The following is a 22,761-nucleotide window of genomic DNA, read 5'->3' as shown; positions in this document are numbered from 1 at the left end:
GAGGTACACCCCACAGGGGCTGTTGTAGTCAATTGGAATGCAGATGAAGGATAACTGCAGAACCACAATGCCCTCCCCTTATCTAGATGTCATAACCTTCATGATTAGGTTGGTATATGGATTGTTTCTGTTAACACTACAGCCACATGTTTGTCCAATGCAGGATATCTATCACCTTGTGTACCCAGGTCTGTCATTACATATTAAGTATGTAATGGGTTAACACCTATGTGGTAATTGGTGGTCACTTACTGTATATCCACAGAGGTTGACTATACCGTTTTCTCCATTTAACATGCTGACATGGCTATGGCACCAGTTGTCTGTTTCTATGTGGCCCTTTTGTGGGATGCTTGTGTCAGCTGGAGTGTCAGATATATTGGGCGATTTGTAGTCCTCTGCAAACATGTTCAGGCACAGTCCTTACATGTTGGCCTGTACCTATGGGGCATATATACCAGACGGGGAAGGTCTCAGGACCAAGCTTTGTGGGATACCTGTTATATGTGGTTTGTAGTCTGACATGGCTGCAACATATCTGACCATGTCAGTTCTGTCGTTGGTCTGGTTTGCAATCCATCTAGTGACATAGGGGTGTATATATAAGCTGGTGAGCATATCTATATTGAACACGTAGGGTATTGTATGGAAGGCTTTGCAAGGTCCAGCTACACTGTGTGGACCACATTGCCCTCATCAGTGACCTCAATTACTGTTTCAACTGAGTCACACATGTTTAGGGGCAGGGTCTGCACTTAATAAACCCACACTGGGTAGGGTCGGGTGTCAATAGATCCCCAATATCTGTATGTCTGCGGTACATGCTGATCCTTTCCATAGCTGTGCAGACCAAGCTTCTCAGGATTCTGTGGTGGTTGATTTTAGTATCCATTCAGACGGCACCTTTCTTGAGAACGACCACTGTTGTTGTACACTCCTCTTTGGGCACATATCCTGTGGTAAGGCTGATATAATGTCAGGGAGGCAACAGTCTGCTAGGAAAGATATTTTGCATTATGGGGGGGGGGTTTGCACTGCACCTGTCAGGATGTATGTTGGCAATACATGTGTGTGTTTAGTATGTTGTTTGTAATATTTGTGTGATCCAGAGCATATCTGGGAATTCACAACATGCTCCCTACCATAGTTGCAGCAGCCATGGGGTTATCCTTAGTGTCCTGTACAATTTGTATCATGATAGGTTCATAGGTTCATACTATGCTATCCACCCTAGGGCATTTGTAAGCCTAGCCACAGTGTGTGTGGCTTTTGCCACCCCTTGCTATGTGAATATTATGACCATTTATGATTTACTTAGCTGTGCCTCTGTCTGGACATGACACAGTAAAGACCCCCAGTGTACATCTACAATTATCCATCCATTTTGAAAACTTCCTGTTGAAGAGTGTCAGTGAGGGGCTCTGCCTAACATGTAGTGGTATTCTGTTCCAGGGTGTGGAGAGACTCAGGGTTAGGTATATGTCCCTCCAGCACATCCTATTTGATTATGTGTTGAGGTTGACACCTCTGACTCACACAGCTCCAAAGGCTTTGAGTTTTCTGGGGTGGAGCATGTCCATTACTTCTGTGTTGGACATGGACTTGTACAACAGACATACATTGCCTCTGTGTAGGCAGTATGTGACTGCATTCAGCTGTGGTGTCTACAGCCAGGCAGCATATGAGATATATTTGAGACCCTTTCTGACTCTTGGTGAGGTACCTTTGAGGTCTTTCTAACTGCTGCAGGTGCCAGGTAATGTACATCCCAAATGAGGCATTGTACTACAATATGGTCTGATAAGGGAACAGTATAGGGGCACAATGACCTTTGTTGACGTAGATGTGAATCCTTTCATGATACAGTGTCCAATATAGACAGTCTTCCTAGCCAAATTGGCGATGTGACTGTCACATAACAGGTTACTGTCCACTTGTGTCACTAGGACCCTGATTACTCCTTCCACACATAATGGTTTACCACCTATGTGGTAATTTGTGTGTACCTTGTTTTGTATTTGGTGGTACATTCATACTGTCCACTGTCTTCAGGACAGTGGGGTGGGGTTCCTGTGTGAGAGAGTGTGGTCTGTAGCATGCTACAGACTGTGCAGCAGTCTTGGCTATGGTTAGTTGCACATGGGTGGACTGCAATGACATAAGCATTGTCAGTTAACTGGACGTATAGGCATCTGTGCTGAATATGGATACTCACCCTCCTTTCATGTTTTGTTCCAGGTTTTGTGGCCATAGCACATGATATGTGGTATTACCTGGTAGTGCTGGTGTGCTGTCACGAGGCTTGCAGCAGGTTTCTATCACTGGACAGACATCAATGTTCTCCATACTAGGGAGGGCCTCAGGAGCATGCATATTGAGGTTTACACATCTGGCATTGATCAGCATTACCCTTCTGTTTCTTTCCAGTTTTGTTTTCTATGGTGGTGGGTTAGTCTTTTCAGCCTTGCCTATGAAAGGATCTCTGTCGGTTGCAAAAGCCTTAGGCAATATCCAGACACTCATGGGTAACAGGTGCAAGTCATCCCTGGAACAGCAGCAAACTGGCATCTGGCATGCCTCAAACTTTACAATAAGAGAAGAAAGCTGTTACATGATAGAGCAAAATCCATAAAAGAGAAGGCACCTTTGATCATTATTAGTAACAAAATACGAGCACTCATAAAATCATCCAAGGCCAACTTTGAGAGAAAAATTGCCATAGATTCAAAAGACAATCATAAGGCCTTCTTCAGCTATGTTAGAAACCTGGGTGGAAACTCCCAGATATGCTCAGAATTAGTCCAAAATGATACAAAAATCACTGAACCCACAGACATTGCCAACATACTGGCAGACAGGTTCAGTGCAAACTTCACCCCCTCCCCCCCCCCCAAAAGGAGAGATAACTATCCCAGCAGAGTGCAGACTCCCAGACATCTCCAATGTGCAGGTGAAAGCTGCTCTCTCTCTAAAGCTTAAAACACAGCCATCAATGGGACTGGATGGTGTCCCCGGCTGTGTGCTACACAAACTCAATGAGGAACTAAACCCGCACATAAGGCAGCTGTTTAATCTTAGCCTTACCACAGGATACGTGCCCAAGGAGTGGCGTATGGCAACTGTGGTCCCACTCCACAAAGGCGGTGCCTCTACGGACCCTGGTAATTACCGCCCCATAAGCTTAACAAGCCTGGTCTGCAAAGCTATGGAGAGGATCATAATGGAACTCATAAACAAAGACATAGGGGACTTGCAGACATTGGACCCGACCCAGTTTGGCTTTGTCAAGGGCAGATCATGCCTTTTGAACCTGGTCGACTTCTTCGAAACAGTCACCAAGGACGTTGATGAGGGAAAGGCAGTCCATACAGCCTACCTTGACCTTGCAAAAGCTTTCGACACAATACCCCACTCGGGTATTATAGGGAAACTTACCAGCTTAAATGTAAACCCATATGTCACAAGATGGGTTGCAAACTGGCTAAAGGACAGAACCCACAGGGTTAGGGTAGCTGGCGCCATGTCAGACTCCAAGCCGGTCACAAGTGGTGTCCCACAGGGCTCAGTCCTTGGCCCCCTGTTGTTCGGCATCTACTTCTCAGAAGTGCAGGCTAACATAGGAGGACTATGGCTGACAAAGTTTGCAGATGACTGCAAACTGGGAGCCATAGTGGAAAGTACATCGGACACAGATATCCTTCAGAGGGGTCTCATGGAAACTGATAGCTGGTGCCAGAGCCATGGCCTGAAGTTAAATGCCAAAAAATGTATAGTCATACCCTTCGGGAAAAACAAGGTAACCCCAAGCTACCATATAGGTGGCAATCCACTAAGCACAGAAGAGGTTATCAGGGACTTGGGAATCCAGGTTGACAGTGGTCTTTCTTTTGACACTCACATTGCTAAAGTGGTTAGAAAAACCTTCTACATTGCCCACCTGATCATGAAGGGATTCACATCCAGATCAAGTGAGGTCATTGTTCCCCTGTACTCTTCACTTATCAGACCAATGATAGAGTACAATGCCCCATTTGGGATGTATCTCACACAACACCTGCAGCAATTGGAGAGACCCCAAAAGTTCCTCACCAAAAGGATAAAGGGACTCCAAAATCTGTCATATGCTGCCAGACTGAAGAAACTCCAGCTCTATTCAGTCGCATACCGTCTGCTCAGAGGTGACCTTTGCCTGACATACAAGGCCATGTCCAACCTGGAATTAATGGACATGCTCCACCTCAAAAAATGCAAATCTACCAGATCCACTAGAGCAAGCAACTTAAACCTTAGCACGGATATAAATAGGACATGCTGGAGGGATGGATTTGTCACCCAGAGACTCCCTATGTTGTGGAATAAAATCCCGGTCCATGTGAGGCAGAGCACCTCGCTGGCTCTGTTCAAGTGAAATATTGACCGGTGGATGGGAGATCGTAGGTTTACCCCGGGAATCATCTCTGTGTCACTGCTGGACAGAGGCACAACAAACTAATGGGCACAGTATTTTTTAACATAAGGGGTGGGTAAGCCACAAAAACTCTGGGCTAGGCTTATAAATGCCTTAGGGCAGATAGCCTACTATAAACCTATGAACCTATGAACCTATGTCTCACTATGGAGTCACCTATTACAACTGTATCAGGCATGTTGTTTCTCCTTCTGTCCTGTGACTGTTTGGCACACCAGTTTTGTGTACTATGTGTTACATGTGCTATGTCTGGAGGTTGTTTTATTGGGTGTCTGCTTTGGAGGCTTGTGTTGGTGTTGTGTGTTTGTAATTAGGGCCTCTGGGAATGTTTTTGTGTTTATGTGTTTGGTTTACAGTCGTTGTAGGTCTATGTGGGACTGGGTTTGTGGTGTATGTGGTTACCTTGTCCTCCTGACTAGTGTTGACAGTACTGATTTGGGGGTGCTCAGGCTCCGGTTTGGCTACCTGGTTGCGTCTATCACATATATTTGTATTTATTGGCGTGAGTTGTTGTTGTGTGTGTACTTGGGACAGGTGTCACATTGCCACTGGATTCATAGATTCTACTTGTTTTGCCTGGCCTTAGTGGATTGTATGTGTGGACACATTTTATTGCCATACTAGTGATCACTGATTACTTCACTTTTTATGTTTGATCTATCATGTGGTAGCTTCCTCATTCTCTTCAATGGTTTAGTAATTGCTGGAGTCCAGCATGCCAGATGCCTGGGTGTATGGCATTGTGTCTTGTTGCTATTTGTGATTGCAGACTCCAAGCACTCTTGGCTGTGTTCATGGTATGCCTGTATAACATGTTCTGCAGTGTGTCCCATATTCTGGACTTGCACAGGGCCTTTCATGGATTCCACATTGGTTTGTAGGGGTGCAAGCTATGCTTTATACATGTGTTTCACTGTGGTATTCTGGCCAGGGACTGGGGTCGGGATGTGTAACTACAGTGTGATTACTCTATGGTCTGGTCTTACCAGTGAGGGATACACTTCTCATCTTGACATCCAGTACACATATTTCTGATTATTACATCCAGTATGCTTACCCCTCTTGTGGAAGTGTTACATTTTGCATGTCCATTTTGTTTGATGGATTCTGGGAAATTGTCTACAAATGTGTCGGTGCTAGTATAATACAAAGAGTATAGTGACAAACGTCTCAAAAGCTGACTTCACACTTCTTCAGACTAAGATGGTATCCTTTAAGGCCACTGGGCCAGTGGAAACCACAACACACAATGGTGACTCCTTCACAGATGCTTTCTACGGACATCTCCAAGAAAGCATGGACCATGCAATCACAAATAAAACCAAGACCCTCTCCACCAAGGGAAAGTGGCCTGTGTGGTGGACCCCAGCCATAAACAAACTGTATAATAAATGAAGGATACTAATGCAAGACAGAGCTACATCTCCTAAAGGGAAGGCAGCTGTGATCAGCACTAGTAAAAAGCTACATTCTCTCATAGACATCCAAGGTCAACTTTGAGACAAAAATCACCAAAGACAATAAAGATAACCACAATGCCTTCTTCAGTTATGTCAGACACCTGGGTGTGAACCCTTAGATATGCTCAGAGTTGGTACACAACAACATATATTTCAGTGACCTGACAGATATTGGCAACATTCTGGCAGACAGGTTCAGTGCAATTTTCCCCCTCCCTCACCCCCAAAAGAAGATAGTTATCACAGCTGAATGTAACCTCACTGTCATCTCAGATGTCCATGTGAGAGCCGCACTCAGCAAAGACAAGAACACAGCATCAATGGGACCTGATGGTATCCCCAGTTGCGTGCTACGTGAACTCCAGAAGGAGCTAAACCCGTATATACAAATGCTATTTAACCTTAGCCTTGCTACAGGATATGTACCTGAACACTGGCATACAGCAACAGTGGTCCCACTCCACAAAGGAGATGCCTCCACAGACCCTGGGAACTACCACCACAGAAGCTTAACCAGCCTTGTCTGCAAAGCTATGGAAAGAGTCATTATGGAGCTCTTAAACAGAGACATTGGTGACCTACAGACCCTTGATCCCACCCAGTTCAGCTTTGTACAGGGCAGATCCTGCCTTTTGCACCTAGTTGACTATTTTGAAACTGTCAGTAGGGCCATTGATGAGGGCTAAGCGGTCCACACAGCCTACCTGCACTTGGCTAAGGCCTTTGACACAATACCCCACTCAGGCATCATAGACAAGCTCAACAGCTGAAATATAAAACCATATGTCACAGGATAGGTTGCAAAATGGCTAAGAAACAGAACCCATAAAGTCGACATTGCAGGTGCCTTGTCAGATTCAAAGCCAGTCACAAGTGGTGTCCCACAAGGATCTGTCCTGGGACCCCTCTTATTTGGCATTTACTTTTCAGATGTGAAAGCAAACATAGGAGGGTTGTGGCTGACAAAGTTTGCAGATGACTGCAACCTAGGAACCATAGTGAATACATCAGCCGGCACACACATCCTACAGAATGCCCTCATGAAGACAGATAGCTGGTGCCGGAATCATGGCCTGAAACTAAATGCAACTGATGTGTAGTCATCCCCTTTGGGAGGAACAAAGTACCCACAAATCAATACATAGACAGCAACCCACTGAGCACAGAAAACAAATCAGACACCTGGGGACCCATGTAGATAGTGACCTCTCGTTTGACACCCATGTTGCCAAAGTGGTTAGAAAGACTTTCTATCTTGCCCACCTTATCATGAAGGGTTTTCCATCCAGATCAAAGGAGGTCATTGTACCCTATACTTCTCCCTTATCAGGCCCATGATTGAATACAAAGCCCCATTTGGTATGTACCTCACCCAGCACTTGCAACAGCTGGAGAGACCCCAAAAGTACCTTACCAAGAGGATCAAGGGTCTACAACACATGTCATATGCTTCCAGACTAAAGGAAATCCAGCTTTATTCAGTAGCATACCGCCTACGTACAGGTGACCTATGCCTGACATACAAGACCATGTCCAATCAGGATTTGGTGGACATGCTCCACTGCAAGCAATCCAAATCCACCAGAACCATGAGAGCTAAAGATTTGAACCTCAGCACATACATGTATAGGACATGCTGGAGGGACAGAGTCATAACTCAGAGGCTTCTCACACTCTAGCAAAGAATCCAAGTTCATGTTAGACAGAGTCCCTCACTGACTCTCTTCAAGAGAAATCTGGACAAGTGGATGTGAGATTGTAGGTTTACCCCAGGGTCTTCCTGTGTCACTACTAGACAGAGGCACAGTCAAGTTATTCGATTAAGTAAGGGGTCATAATGTGTCACTACTAAGTCAGAGGCACAATATTCGAATCTATTCTGTACACTTATTACCACTATAAGGGGTGGCAATAGCCACATCACTATGGCTAGGCTTATAAATGCACTAGGGCAGATAGCCTAGTAGTAAACTATGAAACTATGAAACTATGGTGTAGGTGTAGGTATTGTCAGTCAAGCAATATAATGTGGTTTGGGGGGCTTGATATCTTCCTGTATTCCAACATTTTTGTCTATTCCTTCTAGCATGTCGAGGGATCAGTTGCTAGTGTCCTCTCCTGCTCAGCTGGTGAACCTGGGAATATTGAGGCAATGTTACAATTGCCTCATGTACACAGACAACCCTCTCCTTCTCCCACAAAACACAAATACATGCGAGAGATGCAACTATATAGCCAAACTGGAGGCTGAGCTCTCTCAACATAGGACTGGCAAGACCAGACAGGAGGAGAAGGTAACCACACACACCACAAACCCAGTCTCACATAGCACTATCACAACTTCAAATCATACACATAAACACACAAAGACATACTCGGAGGCTCTGATCAAAAATCTACCAAAACAGCAGAGGTCACCAAAGCAGACACCCAAACAACTGCCTCCACAGGGCACAGCACATGCAACACCTAGACCACAGAGTCAGTGTGCCAAACAGTCACAGCCCTTAAGGCCAAACACAATGCCAGACACACTCGTCATAGGTGACTCCATAGTCAGACACACTGACGTCCCGCTCACCAGATTGAGTAAGGAGAAGGTCACAGTAAGCTGCTTATCGGGCGCTGGAATCCGCCACATAACGCAAGCACTCAGGTCACTCAACTGCAAGTACAAGTATGACTCAGTCATTGTCCATGCTGGTGTGAACGACCTGAGATGTACCTCCCTGGACTACATGAAAAGAGACATAGAGGAGCTCTCTGATTATGTAGCCCAGGCAGGTATGACCCTGACCTTGAGCAGTATCCTACCTTCACCAAGAATGATGCCACAATACAGAGACAAGATGATCAGCTTTAATAATTGGCTTAAACTATGGTGTCATTCAAAGGGGATCCAATGTCTGTCTGCCTGGGATGACATGCTGGACAAGCCATGCTGCTTCGCAAGGGACGGCTTGCACCTGTCACCCCTGGGCTTCTGGATTTTGGCTAAGGCTCTTGCCAACCCCATTGTGCCTTTTTTAGGCAAGGCTCAAATTCTAAACCTACCACCCTAGAACACAAAAAAGGAAGAAAACTAAGGGTAATGCTGCTTAATGCCAGAATTCTCAACCTCAAGATGCATGCACTCAAAGCCCTTCTCAGTATGGAGAACATCGATGTCTGTGCTGTGACTGAAACCTGGTTCAAGGCTCCTGAGAGCACCCCGGCACTATCAGGTTTTACCTCATATCATGCGTTCCGGCCCCAAAATCCAGACAACACCAAGAAAGGAGGGGGAGGTGTCCATATTCATCAAGGACACCCTCACCTCAAGGTTGGTGGCAACGCATGATGCATCGGAGACCATCCAGGTGCAATTAACCGTAGGCAAGACTACTCTGCAGTTTGTAGCATGTTACAGGCCACCCTCTCAAACTCAGGAACCTCACACAGCTTTCCTGAAAACACTGGAGGGGATAAATGTATCTCCAAACACCATCATTCTGGGGGATTTCAACTATCCAAATATAGACTGGGATCACTTCTCAAGCCCCAACACTTTAGTCCAAAGGTTCCTAGAGTTCATAAACTCAAATGCCATGGAACAACTAGTCACCATCCCCACAAGAGGAGAAAACATACTAGATCTCATCATCATGAACATGGGGTCACAATGTTCAGCACCAGAAGTATACCCATCATTGGTGAGATCAGATCATAAACTAATCTCACTGGAAGTCCACATCCCGCCCCCACCCCAGATAAAAAAGACCACAGGGAAGAACTTCTCAAAAGCCGACTTCACACTTCTAAAGACTGGTGTGGTCTCTTTCAAGGCCCCCGAGCCAGCGGAAACCATTACCCAAACCGCTGAATCACTTACAAATGCCTTCTACCAGCACCTCCAGGACTGCATGGATCAGGCAATCCCAAACAAAACAAAGACTCTTTGTACCAAAGGCAAGCGTCCAGTCTGGTGGACCCCAGCCATAAACAAGCTCTACAACAAAAGGAAGAAGCTACTACAAGATGGAGCAAAATCCGTAAAAGGGAAGACACCCCTGATCATTATAAGTAAAAAACTGAGATCTCTCATAAAATCATCCAAGGCAAATTTTGAGAGAAAAATCACTAAGGACTCAAAAGACAATCATAAGGCCTTTTTTAGCTATGTTAGAAACCTGGGAGAAAACTCCCAGATATGCTCAGAATTAGTTCAAAATGATGTAAAAATCACTGAACCTACAGACATTGTCAACATACTGGCTGACAGGTTCAGTGCAAATTCCCTCCCCAAATGGAGAGATATCTATACCAGAGGATTGTAGCCCCCCAAACATCTCAAATGCTCAGGTGAGAACTGCTCTATCCAAGGCGAAAAACACAGCATCCATGGGACCAGATGGTGTCCCCGGTTGTGTGCTCCATGAACTCAATGAGGAATTAAACCCGCAGTTAGGGCAGCTGTTTAATCTTGGCCTCACCTCAGGATACGTACCCAAGGAGTGGCATATGGCAACGGTGGTCCCACTTCACAAAAGAGGTGCCTCCACCGACCCCGGAAACTACTGTCCCATCGGCTTGACAAGCCTGGTCTGCAAAGCTATGGAGAGGATCATAATGGAACTCATAAATAAAGACATAGGGGACTTGCAGACTTTGGATCCAACCCAGTTTGGCTTTGTCAAGGGCAGATTATGCTTTTTAAACTTGGTTGACTTTTTCGAAACAGTCACCAAGGCCATTGACGAGGGCAAGGCAGTCCACACAGCCTACCTTGACTTGGCAAAGGCTTTCGACACAATACCCCACTCGGGTATCATTGAAAAACTCACCAGCTTAAATGTAAACCCATACGTCACAAGATGGGTTGCAAACTGGCTAAGTGACAGAACCCACAGGGTCAGAGTTGCTGGCGCCATGTCAGACTCCAAGCCTGTCACAAGTGGTGTCCCACAGGGCTCAGTCCTGGGCCCACTTTTGTTCGGCATCTACTTTTCAGAAGTACAAGCAAACACAGGAGGATTATGGCTGACAAAGTTTGCAGATGACTGCAAACTGGGCACCATAGTTGAAAACCCATCTGACACAGACATCCTTCAGAAGGGTCTCATAGAAACGGATAACTGGTGCCAGAGCCATGGCCTAAAGTTAAACGCTAAAAAATGCATAGTCATACCCTTCAGGAAAAACAAGGTTACCCCTAGTTGCCATATAGGTGGCAATCCTCTAAGCACAGAAGAGGTTATCAGGGATCTGGGGACCCAGGTTGACAGTAACCTTTCGTTTGACACTCACATGGCCAAAGTAGTTAGGAAGACCTTCTACATTGCCCATCTGATCATGAAGGGATTCACATCTAGATCAAGGGAGGTCATCGTTCCCCTGTACTCATCACTCATCAGACCAATGATTGTGTACAATGCCCCATTCGGAATGTATCTGACCCGACACCTGCAGCAATTGGAAAGGCCCCAAAAATTCCTCACCAAAAGGATATAGGGTCTGAAAAATATGTCTTATGCTGCCCGACTGATGGAACTCCAGCTCTATTCAGTCGCTTACCGTCTGCTCAGAGGTGACCTGTGTCTGACATACAAGGCCATGTCCAACCCAGAATTAATGAACATGCTTCACCTCACAAAATCTAAATCCATCAGAACTACAAGGGCAGGAGACTTAAACCTCAACACGGCTATTAATAGGACATGCTGGAGGGACAGGTTCATCACCCAGAGACTCCCTATGCTGTGGAACAAAATCCCAGTACATGTGAGGCAGAGCACCTCGCTGGCTTTGTTCAAAAGAAATCTTGACCAATGGATGGGAGATCGCAGGTATACCCCAGGGATAACCTCAGTGTCATGCTTGACAGAAGCAGAGCAAAATAATGGGCATATTATCCTTCAAACTAAAGGGGTGGCGGAAGCCACAAAACTCTGGGCTAGGCTTATAAATGCCCTAGGGCAGATAGCCTAGTATGAACCTATGAACCTATGAACCTATGAACATAGGCCTGGTGTGGTTCCTGCTATTAGGACAGTGGTCTGCAGCAAGCTATATAGTAGTAGGCAGTTTTAGCCATTGGTATTTGACCATGGCTAATCCATGTTGCTTCTTGTTGTGGTACCAACATGGGGGTGTGGTTATCCATGACATTTATTGCTAGTCACCCTCGTTTTGTAGCTTGTTCCATGTTTTTGCAGCTGTACATCACTGTATGAGGTGTGACCTGGTAGTGTTAGGGTGCTGATGTGGGCTTTGACCCAGTTTTCTATTACAGCACTGATATCTACATTCTCTATACTGTGTGCGTTTACACTGCACGCATCTGGCTGTTTATACTTCTGGCATTGGGTAGCATTACATCTAGGTTCCTATCCCTTGTGGTACCTATGAAGGTGGGTTTGTGTTTTTGTGGTTTATGATTGGTGAGGGTGGATGTTAGTCAGGGTCCTCAGGTGTGCATATTGTACATGGTGTTACATTACTTAACACATGGCATTCATGCCTCAGGTGGTGCTGCAGGGCTGTCTCTGTCAGATGCACATACTACACTCCCTGTACATGTTTGGAAGCAGGTTGTGTCATGTTAGGCGTCCCTGTTACTATATGAGTGAGTCGGAGGGGGTATCAGTCCCAGTATTCTTACTGAGCCAGTGTATGTGCTATGCGTTGCCTCTTTGCCAAGGCTAGGGCATACTGGGCATGCCTCCTTCTTCCTACTGGGGCAAGGTCACGTTGTTCCTCCTCCGAGTCACCCTTTGCCTGTGGTGGCCTTGGCAATGGTGGGGGTATGTTTGGCCCAGCCCTATGCTGGTCCTGCTGCAGCTGTTTCTGCAGGATCATATTATGTAGCATAGCACATATCATGATCATTTGGGTACATGTAGTTGGTGTGTACTGCAAGGCTCCACCAGATGTGTCCAGACACCGGAACCATGACTTGAGCAGCCCAAACACATGCTCTATGACATTACGTGTTTGTACGTGTGCCTCATTATGGCGTTCCTGTTCGGGTGTGTGTGCATTCCTGATGGGTGTCATCAGCCACGGCTCAAGTGCATAGCCTGCATCCCCCACTAGGTGTCCATGTGGGAAGTCCCCACTGGCAAATGATTGGTACAGCTGCGTCAGATGCCAGATGTGGGAATCATGGTAGCTCCCAGGGCAGCCAGCACGCACATTCATTATTATGCCCTGGGCATCACACACGACCTGGCAGTTGATGGAGGGGAATCCCTTGCGGTTAATATAGGCTCTACCCCGCTCACCAGCTGGTGCTTTGATGCGTATGTGCGTGCAGTCTATTGCACCCAGTACCTCAGGGTATCCCACTATTTGCTGGAAGAGACGCATACTGCTGGCCAATACCTCACGGGCATTGGGGAAATATACATGATCACCGACATGTGCTGACATGGCATCCAGGAACTGGTGCAGTACCCTGGAGGTTGATGCCTGTGATATCCCCATCATATCACCAGTTGGTCTCTGGAAGGTACCTGTTGCTAGTATTCTTAGGCCAACACATACCTTGGTTTCCACTGGGATGGGTTCCCCTCTGTTGGTTCTGTGTGTGAGACGTGGCCTGCACAGCTCAACAATTTGCTGCAGAAGGTCTCTGTCCACTCTGTAGCTCTACTATCTCCAGCTCATGTAACCCATGGTAGGTGACCCTGGGCCTGTATACTCTCCTCCTTCTCCTCACTCTGGGTTGTCTGTCAGCATCTGCATTGTCACCACCCTCAGCAATTCGCCTATGCCTGATTATAACAGCTATGGCAGCCCCTAGCATTTCTGCTCTGAGTTCAGCTTTTTCAGTTTTCAATTCTGATAGCTTACTCCTTTCTTGCAGTATCTCTTGTGAGAAACACCCTGCACTGCTGTTTGCAGTGTTTTAAGTGCTGGGTTGGGCTTCTAGTCTGCCTGTGTAATTGCCTGCTTCCAATTGTTTCCACCAATTCACTCCAGCAGTATCCTCTGGCAGCTTCCTTGTATTCTGGTTGTTTCCTGTTTCCTCTCTGTTTCCTCAGGGGGAGCAATGTGCACACCAGCTTAAGCACGCTCACAGTTACTTAAACGCGCGCACACATCCTTACACGGTGTGGACTAGGCTGATTCATGGTAAAACGCGCGCACATTGCCTTACACACGTGCACGCCCAAGCAAACCATTGTAAATGGTTTGCAACATGCTCCCACACGTTGAACCTGCCTTACACGCGCGCACACGCGCGCATGCACGTATATCAAGAAAGTTTGAGTGTAGGGATAGTTTGCACCCACTATTTCTTGACTTTCCTAGTGTTCTTTTGGGACACACCTCTCTCCCTGATGTCTGTCTGTCATCTGTCATGTTACACTGCCCTCCAATGTGATACATTTATTTCTATCATTCCCCCCCGTGATGTCACCTACCTCTTACTCTATTCCTCCCCCTTCTATAACTCTTACACTACTCAGAAAGTGCTCATTACCTATGTGGCAGTGTGATTCAGTATTGTAACCCTCATTTACATAGGATTGCCTAGTAATTCTTAGTTACATCTCTTAGACTGAGCTTCCCCCCCTTGGCAACCACTACACGGTGGCCATATTGTTTTTGGTCTGCTAGTCCCTGCATTGTCATTCCATGTAATACATAAAACCCACAATTGTGGGTTTATAAGCTTTGGTTTTCACTTTTAGGCAACGCACCCCGTTTGCACGGGTGTGCGCTGCAGTTAAACATCAAAATCCCCCCCCAAAAAAAAGTTATTTTAAATAATTTTGCATCAATTTTTAATGCCAATGGCCACATATTTGGCCATTGGCATGCTAGATAACACATATGCACCCTTTATTTGGAGCTGACATAGCTCTGTTGTTAATTTTGCAGAAATGTACTCAGTTGTCAGCTGAGTACATTTCTGCAGCTAAAACATCCTTTACACGGACTGCTTTGGGCTTCCTGGATCGCTCAAATACCTCATTTGCATATATTTCAGCTGCAAATGAGGTATTGAGCATTTCCACGCCCAGTCCGTGTAAGAGACATTTTAGCTGTCTCTTACACAGAGGTTTGGGCTGTTCCTGGATCGGGAGGCTTACACGGAGGCTTACACTACTCTTAAACTCCGTGTAAGCCTTTGTGAATCCTGCCCTAAGTCTTTCAGAATCAGGGCAGACTAACACTAAGAGAAACTCTTTTAGAAGCTGTCCCCATGTTGTTATTTTTCTTTTTCTTTTTTTCTTTTCCTCCACTCTTTCCACCACAACCATCTCCTTTTTTTTTGCCAAATTCCATTGTTTATTAAATAAAATTGTATTTCTTCTTGCATTTCACATAATCCAAAAAATATTCCTGTCATTTTTTTATATCTTTTCATTCATAATATTCATATAAAATTCTAAACAAATCTCATTTAAAATTTCTACCCTCCACATGTTCCCCATTATGTTTTCCTTACATACAACTTTCCCCACTTTCATAATCCATGTTCAGATGATTTTGTTTGCCATACAATCAATCTCTTTCATCTTTATATATACAACATATTCTTTTTTACAGGAAGTTTATTAATAGCCAACCTGCATATAAATCATTGACACATGTTGAATTTTCCAGTCTCTTCTTCCTTCCAGTCCTCATTTAATCCTTAACAATGACTAACATAATAAATGTTTTTCAAAACGTTATTATACCATTTATTCCTATTTTGTTCTACTTTTTCATAGTTAACTTTGACAAAGAAAACATTTTTAACTAATTAATTTCCTTATGTTTTACCTTTCCTTCTTTTTTATTTGTCTAAAGTCTTTCCACAAATCTTTATATTTACTTACAAATACAATGTTTATAATTTCATTCCTTTCACTTCCCTTTATTTCCATCATGCAATACATTAACAGAGATGCCCCATATAATATTTTTTTTAATTCTCAGCTGTCTTCATTTGTTTTCTTATATACAGCTCCCCTTTTTCATGAAGTTTAGACTTAAACCACAAAGCAAGATAAAAACTGTATGCAACATCTCTCTCTCTATTTCCTGGAATCATATATACCTTTGCCATATAAGCACCATTCCCCAAAAATAACCTAATTAATTAAATAAACTGTTTCTGGAAGTACATCCTAAATGTTTTCCAAGACAAAACTATTTCTCTAATTGCTACAAAAATCTCATCCCATCTTATATTTACTACCACCATCCTTCCAAAAGGAATACCCAACAAACTAATTTCATTCTATTAAACTAAAGCCCCCCTGTCATAATAATGCCACCACACTCTTACTTTTTTCTTTATTCAAATTCAGTCCCACATACCAAAATAAATAATATGTATTAACATTTTTTCATTCAAAACTTATTTTGCGTTATTATAATGATATCATTAGTATAAGACATGAAACATGGGAGCGTGCCTATTTTTCCTTACTTTATAGGCCTCTTTATTTATATCAGACTGTATTTTAGTAGACAATGCATTCATGACTAATGAAAATAAAACACTATTCATAGGATACCTCTGATGTACCCCATTTCATTACTTACACCTGAAGTAAAACATCCATTAAAAAACACTTTTGTTCATTAGTTCATTATACTGTCATAATAATCTTAAACATTTTACTTTTTACCCATGTTTCCAAAATATTCCATAAATCTCTATAGTCGATATTGTTAAAGACCTTGTACACATCCCCTACTATAATATTACGTTCTCTCTCTTTTACAAAACCATATCAACCAATTTTCTCATAGTCACCAACATCTCCTCCCTTAAACCCATACATCCCAGCCAGCATAACTGCATGTAAAACTCCATTAAGTCTTTTGTGACTGAGCTTCAAGAATATTTCAAAATCTATGTTGTTCAATGTTACAGCCTCCAATTATTAATATCATGTTTTACACACACACACACACACACACACACACATATATATATATATATATATATATATATATATATATATATACATATATATCTATATATATATATATATATATATATATATATATATATCTTTAACAATTCCTTCACATAATTCAAACATTCATTAAATACCTAAACAACAATCGTTTTTCTGTCCTAAATCAAATTTCCTATAAATTCCATATCCTACCCTATCTATTCCCAAAAGAAAAGCTTCTCTTAATATTTTTAATACTACCATCATTTCTAATGATATATCCTTATTAAACTCTTTCAGTTTAAAATGAATTTCTTGACCCCTAAACCATATGACTAATCTTGCTTTTATTGCTGTACATTTCGTTTACAAAATCCTCTATAATTTACATGATATTATCCTGTTTACATATTATATTTCCTTCACAAACCTTCTTCTGCTTCGATATATCTGCTATTACTGATTTTGCTAAAAAGGCATGACTTCCTTTTTCGTTATTTTCAAATACTATTTATGTTTATACAATAGTTGCTCAATTTTTCTTGTATTCTCTTCAAACAATTTCCTTTGATTATCAAAATAATCTACATTACCATTTTCTAAATAATATAACATTTCTTTATAGAAATCCTTATATATTTTTTCTCAACATTCTTTCTGCAAAGCTCAACTTGCAACTAAACTTTCTTATATTTAACTTTTAGAGTGATCCTCCACTCAGTCCTTGAACCATACAAATGTTGTATTGATGTATGGTCAATCCACAATAACTTTACATTTTCAATTAATACCTGTTGCATAATTCCCTTTCCTTTCAATAATTTTATTTCCTTTATTTCCTTAATCACATCTACATTACCTCCATACCAGACCCGTATTCATTTATGATCAAAAAACTCTGCCACAATGTAACCATCTGAAACATCTCTGACATTTCCTGAAACAATAGCACAGTCACAGTATAGACCATCTAATTCAATATACCATATATATGTCCTGTTACTCTTGTGTTATATTGTTTTATCAGTAAATTATTCTTTTTTTCTATAGTGACTGTGTTATTTTAGTTATTTATCTTTGCTAGCAAATCATTGTCTTTAATTTCCTATTGTAACTATAGTATTTTAATCGTATTACTTGTTCATCTTGTATATTTCCTACGACTGTATCTGTCTTTATTGAAGTTTTTCCTGGGCCTCAGCTTAAAATGAGTAACATTTCTTAGTCAGACTTTCTTAGTAAACAAATAATAAATATATAATTAAATACATGTTGTAAAATAGCAAAGTTACTGTTTTGAATTACATGATGTTAGTTTGTGAATTGTGTCATAAAGTTATAATTGAATTTTTTAACAGTTTGATTGTGAAAGCAGTTAATGCAAATTGTGTAAATAGCTTTTCTCGCAGGCTCTCACTGGAGGGGGGTGAGGGAAGAGCAAAAGCAGTCATCTTTCACTTAAAATATCCCCCAGATTCATCCATCTGGGCATCAATACTACAGCATGCAAGAGGGTTCCTAGCCCTGTAGATCTCTTAGGATATGACAGGGGGTACAGTTCAACAAGGTTTCCAGGTATCTAAGATCAGTGCAGCAGGGCAGAGAGGATCAAAGTCCTATTTCAAAGTAGCCACCTGGAACATGAGATGCAGTACATACCCTATTAGAAGAAGGAAAATATTGCAAAAGATACACAGAGAGAGAGAGAGAGAGAGAGAGAGCATAACAGTAACAGGACTCCAGAAGGCAAAGTTAAAAGTCATGGATACATAGTGTTTTTGTTTGAGACAGTATAATAAAGTACTTGCAGACCATAAACCAGGAAGAGGAAAAACAAGTTTGGTGTTACCCTTTCATAGGTCAATTAATGTTACAGACAGGTTTGGATAAGTGGAGGAGGTAGGTGGATTTTATGTACAGGCTTAATAAATAATCCAAAATATGATATAGGAAACATCTATGCTCTAAATAGGCAGTTAATTAGTGATGTACAATATGTTATGCTATTTGGTCACTTTAATTAGCCCTACATGCTCCAATGGATAGATTGCATAATGCGGGGGACCATATATAGAAAAGCACAGCAGGCACTTAGTAGGTAACTAGAAGTGAGGAAGTACTGTGCCAGTTGGAGATATATGCATGGAACATAAGTGGGAGTCACACTTAAGGTGTTGGATCTTATGTTAGTCCCACATGAAATGCAGAGGTTGATAAAAACAGAGATGGGGAAAGGCAAAACTTTGTTCATGCTAAAGTGATAGGATGTTTTTAGCTATAAGTTGGTATATAGGGAAGGTAAATCTATGCTTGCAGGATCAGTTAAGCAAGTGATAGCTCAAAATCTAATACTAAGTGATAAATTGAATCCCAGCTGGTGGGGAGGCTGCAACACTGCCACAAAAAGGGGACTAATGGAAATACAAGAGATATATCAAATATACTGGATAGGAAAGAGCAAAAAAATACAAGCCTGGTCAGTGGGAATAGAAGTCAGTCAATGAAAAGAGAAATGAAACTTAAGCCATAACTAGATTTTCTACAGACATCAAGGGCAGAAGCAGAAGTAATTGGAAGGGGGCTATTGGTATTGCTAAAAAGAGGTGGAGATATAAAACAGATTGTAGGGACAGATAAGACATGGATTATCACTAATGCTATAGTTAAGAGCAGGATGAGAATAGTAATAAAAGGAGGCAATGATATGAGGAATGCTTTTCATAAATATTACGTTGAATTATATTCAAGAAGAGGGGACAAGGAACGGGAGTAGTATTACATGGCAGCTGACACCACATGGTTTACAGGTGAAGAAAAAATACAGCTGGGTAGAAGAATATCATAATTTGAGACTAAAAGGGCAATACTTGGTCTGAAACCAAAAGAGGATTCCCTGGAGAATTCTACAAATGGAGACAGATTGCTTTTTTTTTCTTTATTGGATTTGTTTACAAGGATTGTCTGTCTGGGAATAACACATTTACAAAAGGTACAAAAAGTAGATAAGACAACTTACAATGACTTTAAACAATTTAGCAGAATGAATTCAAATAAAACACATAGTGAAACATGAGCAGTGTTTTAGAAACAACAATAGTATATGTCAATAGATAAAAAATTGTAAGTCATGCATAAAATCTAATACATGAGTACAGCAATGGTTCAAAACAAAGAAGGTGGAAGGAAAAAAAAGAGAAAGTCATTTGAGAGAAAATAAATCAGACTTATGGGGAAAAATTAAGTAATGGATTGCTGTAACTGATATTTTTTTTAAAGAGTGCATGAATGGCTAGGTGGAAAAAAGAATTTTCAGAGGCAACCCCAGGGAAATAGAAGGGAGTGTGAAAGTCTTGAAAGTGGCTGTATCATATATGGTGTGTGGTACAAGGTGAAAACAATTAGTAGATATGGTAGGTTAGTCTCTAGGATTATTGCCATGTGAGATACCAGTGTATGGTATGAGGCTGGGCTGAAGGATTATTGCCATGTGAGGTACCAGTTATAGTATGAGGCTGGGCTGCAGGATTATTACTATGTGAGGTACCAGTGTACGGTATGAGGCTGAGCTGTAGGATTATTGCCACGTGAGTTACTTGTGTAGGGTATGAGGCTGGGATGTAGCAGTATTACCATGTGAGGTACTAGTGTATGGTATGAGGCTGGACTGTAGTATTATTCCCATGTGAAGTACCAGTGTATGGTATGAGGCTGGGCTGTAGGATTATTAACATGTGAGGAATCAGTGTATGGTATGAGGCTGGGCTGCAGGATTATTGCCAATGTGAGATACCCATTATGGTATGAGGCTGGGCTGTAGTATTCTTACCATGGGAGGTACCAGTGTATGGTATGAGGCTGGGCTGTAGGATTATTGCCATGTGAGAAACCAGTGCATGGTATGAGGCTGGGCTGTAGGAGTATTGCCATGTGAGATACCAGTGTATGGAACAATGCTGGGCTGTGAGATTTTTGCAATGTCAGATACCAGTGTATGGTATGAAGCTGGGCTGTAGGATTATTGCCATGTGAGAAACCATTGTATGGTATGAGGCTGGGTTGAAGAATTATTGCCATGTGAGGTACCAGTTACGGTATGAGGTTGGGATGAAGGATTATTACCATGTGAGGTACCAGTGTATGGTATGAGGCTAAGCTGTAGGATTATTGCCACATGAGTTCCATGGGTATGGTATGTGGCTGGTATGTAGGAGTACTGCCATGTGAGGAACTAGTGTATGGTATAAAGCTGGGCTGTAGGATTACTGCCATGAGAACTACCACTGTATAGTATGAGTCTGGGCTGTAGGATTATTGCCATGTGAGGTAACAGTGTATGGTATGAGGCTGGGCTGTAGAAGTATTGCCATGTGAGGTATAAGTGTATTGTATGAGGCTGGGCTATAGGTTTATTCCCATGTGAGGTACCAGTGTATGGTATGAAGCTGAGTTTTAGGAGTATTGCCATGTGAGGTACCAGAGCATGGTATGAGGCTAGGCTGTAGGATTATTGCCATGTCAGCTACCAGTGTAAGATATGAGGCTAGGCTGTAGGAATATTGCCATGTGAGGTACAGTATACGGTATGAGGCTAAGCTGTAGAAGTATTGCCATGTGAGGTATAAGTTTATGGTATAAGGCAGGACTGTAGGATTATTGCCATCTGATGTATGAGTGCATGGTATGAGGCTGGGGTGTAGGATTATTACCATGTGAGGTACCAGTGTATGGCATGAGGCTGACCTGTAGCAGTATTGCCATGTGATGTACCAGTATATGATATGAGGCTGTGCTGTAGGATCATTGCCATGTGTGGTACGAGTGTATGGCATGAGGCTGGGCTGTAGGAGTATTGCCATGTGAGGTACCAGTTATGTTATGAAGCTGGGCTGTAGGAGTATTGCCATGTGAAGTACCATAGCATGGTATGAGGCTGGGATATAGATGTTTGCCATGTCAGCTACCAGTGTATGGTATGAGGCTGGGCTGTAAGAATATTGCCATATGAAGTACAGGGTATAGTATAAGGCTGGGCTGTAGGATTATTGCCATGTCATTTACTAGTGTATGGTATGAATCTGGGCTGTAGGATTATTGCTATCTGAGATACCAGTGGCTGGTATCAGGCTGGGATGTAGGATTATTGCCATGTGAGTTACAATTTATGGTATGAATCTGGGCTGTAGGATTATTGCTATGTGAGGTACCGGTGTATGGTATGAGGCTGGGCTGTAGGATTATTGCCATGTGAGGTACTTGTGTGTCATATGAGGCTGTGCTGTAGGATAATTGCTATGTCAGGCACCAGTGTATGAAAGGAGGCTGGGCTGCAGGATTATTGCCATGTGAGGTAAAAGTGTATGGTATGTGGCCGGGCTGCAGGATTATTGTCATGTGACGTACAAGAGTATGGTATGAGGCTGTGCTGTAGGATTATTGCCATGTCAGGTATTAGTGTAAGGTAAGACACAGACTGTATTATTGTTGGCATGTGAGCTACTAGTGTATGGTATGAAACTGGGCTGTAGAATTATTGCCATATGAGGTATCAGTGTATGGTATGAAACTGGGCTGTAGTATTACTGCCAGGTAAGGCACTAGTGCATGGTGGGAGGAAGGATTATTACCATGCGAGGTATAGTGTATGGTATGTGGCTGAGCTGTAGGAGTATTGCCATGTGATGTATGTGTGTATGATATGAGGATCGGGTGTAGGGTTTTTGCAATGTGAGGTACCAGTTGTGGTATGAGGTTGGGCTGTAGTATTGCCATGTGAGGTACCAGAGTATGATATGAGCCTGCGCTTTAGGATTATAGCCATGTGAGGTACAAGTGTATGGTACTCAGCTGAGTTGTAGGAGTACTGCCATGTAAGACATCAATGTATGGTATGAGGCCAGGCTGTAGAAGTATTGTCATGTGAGGTGTCAGTGTATGGTATGAGGCT

Source organism: Protopterus annectens, chromosome 5.part0, assembly GCF_019279795.1.
Source record: "Protopterus annectens isolate FY-2018-M chromosome 5.part0, PAN1.0, whole genome shotgun sequence".
In the NCBI taxonomy this organism is placed as follows: domain Eukaryota; kingdom Metazoa; phylum Chordata; order Ceratodontiformes; family Protopteridae; genus Protopterus; species Protopterus annectens.
Note: the sequence above shows the minus strand (reverse complement) of the source record.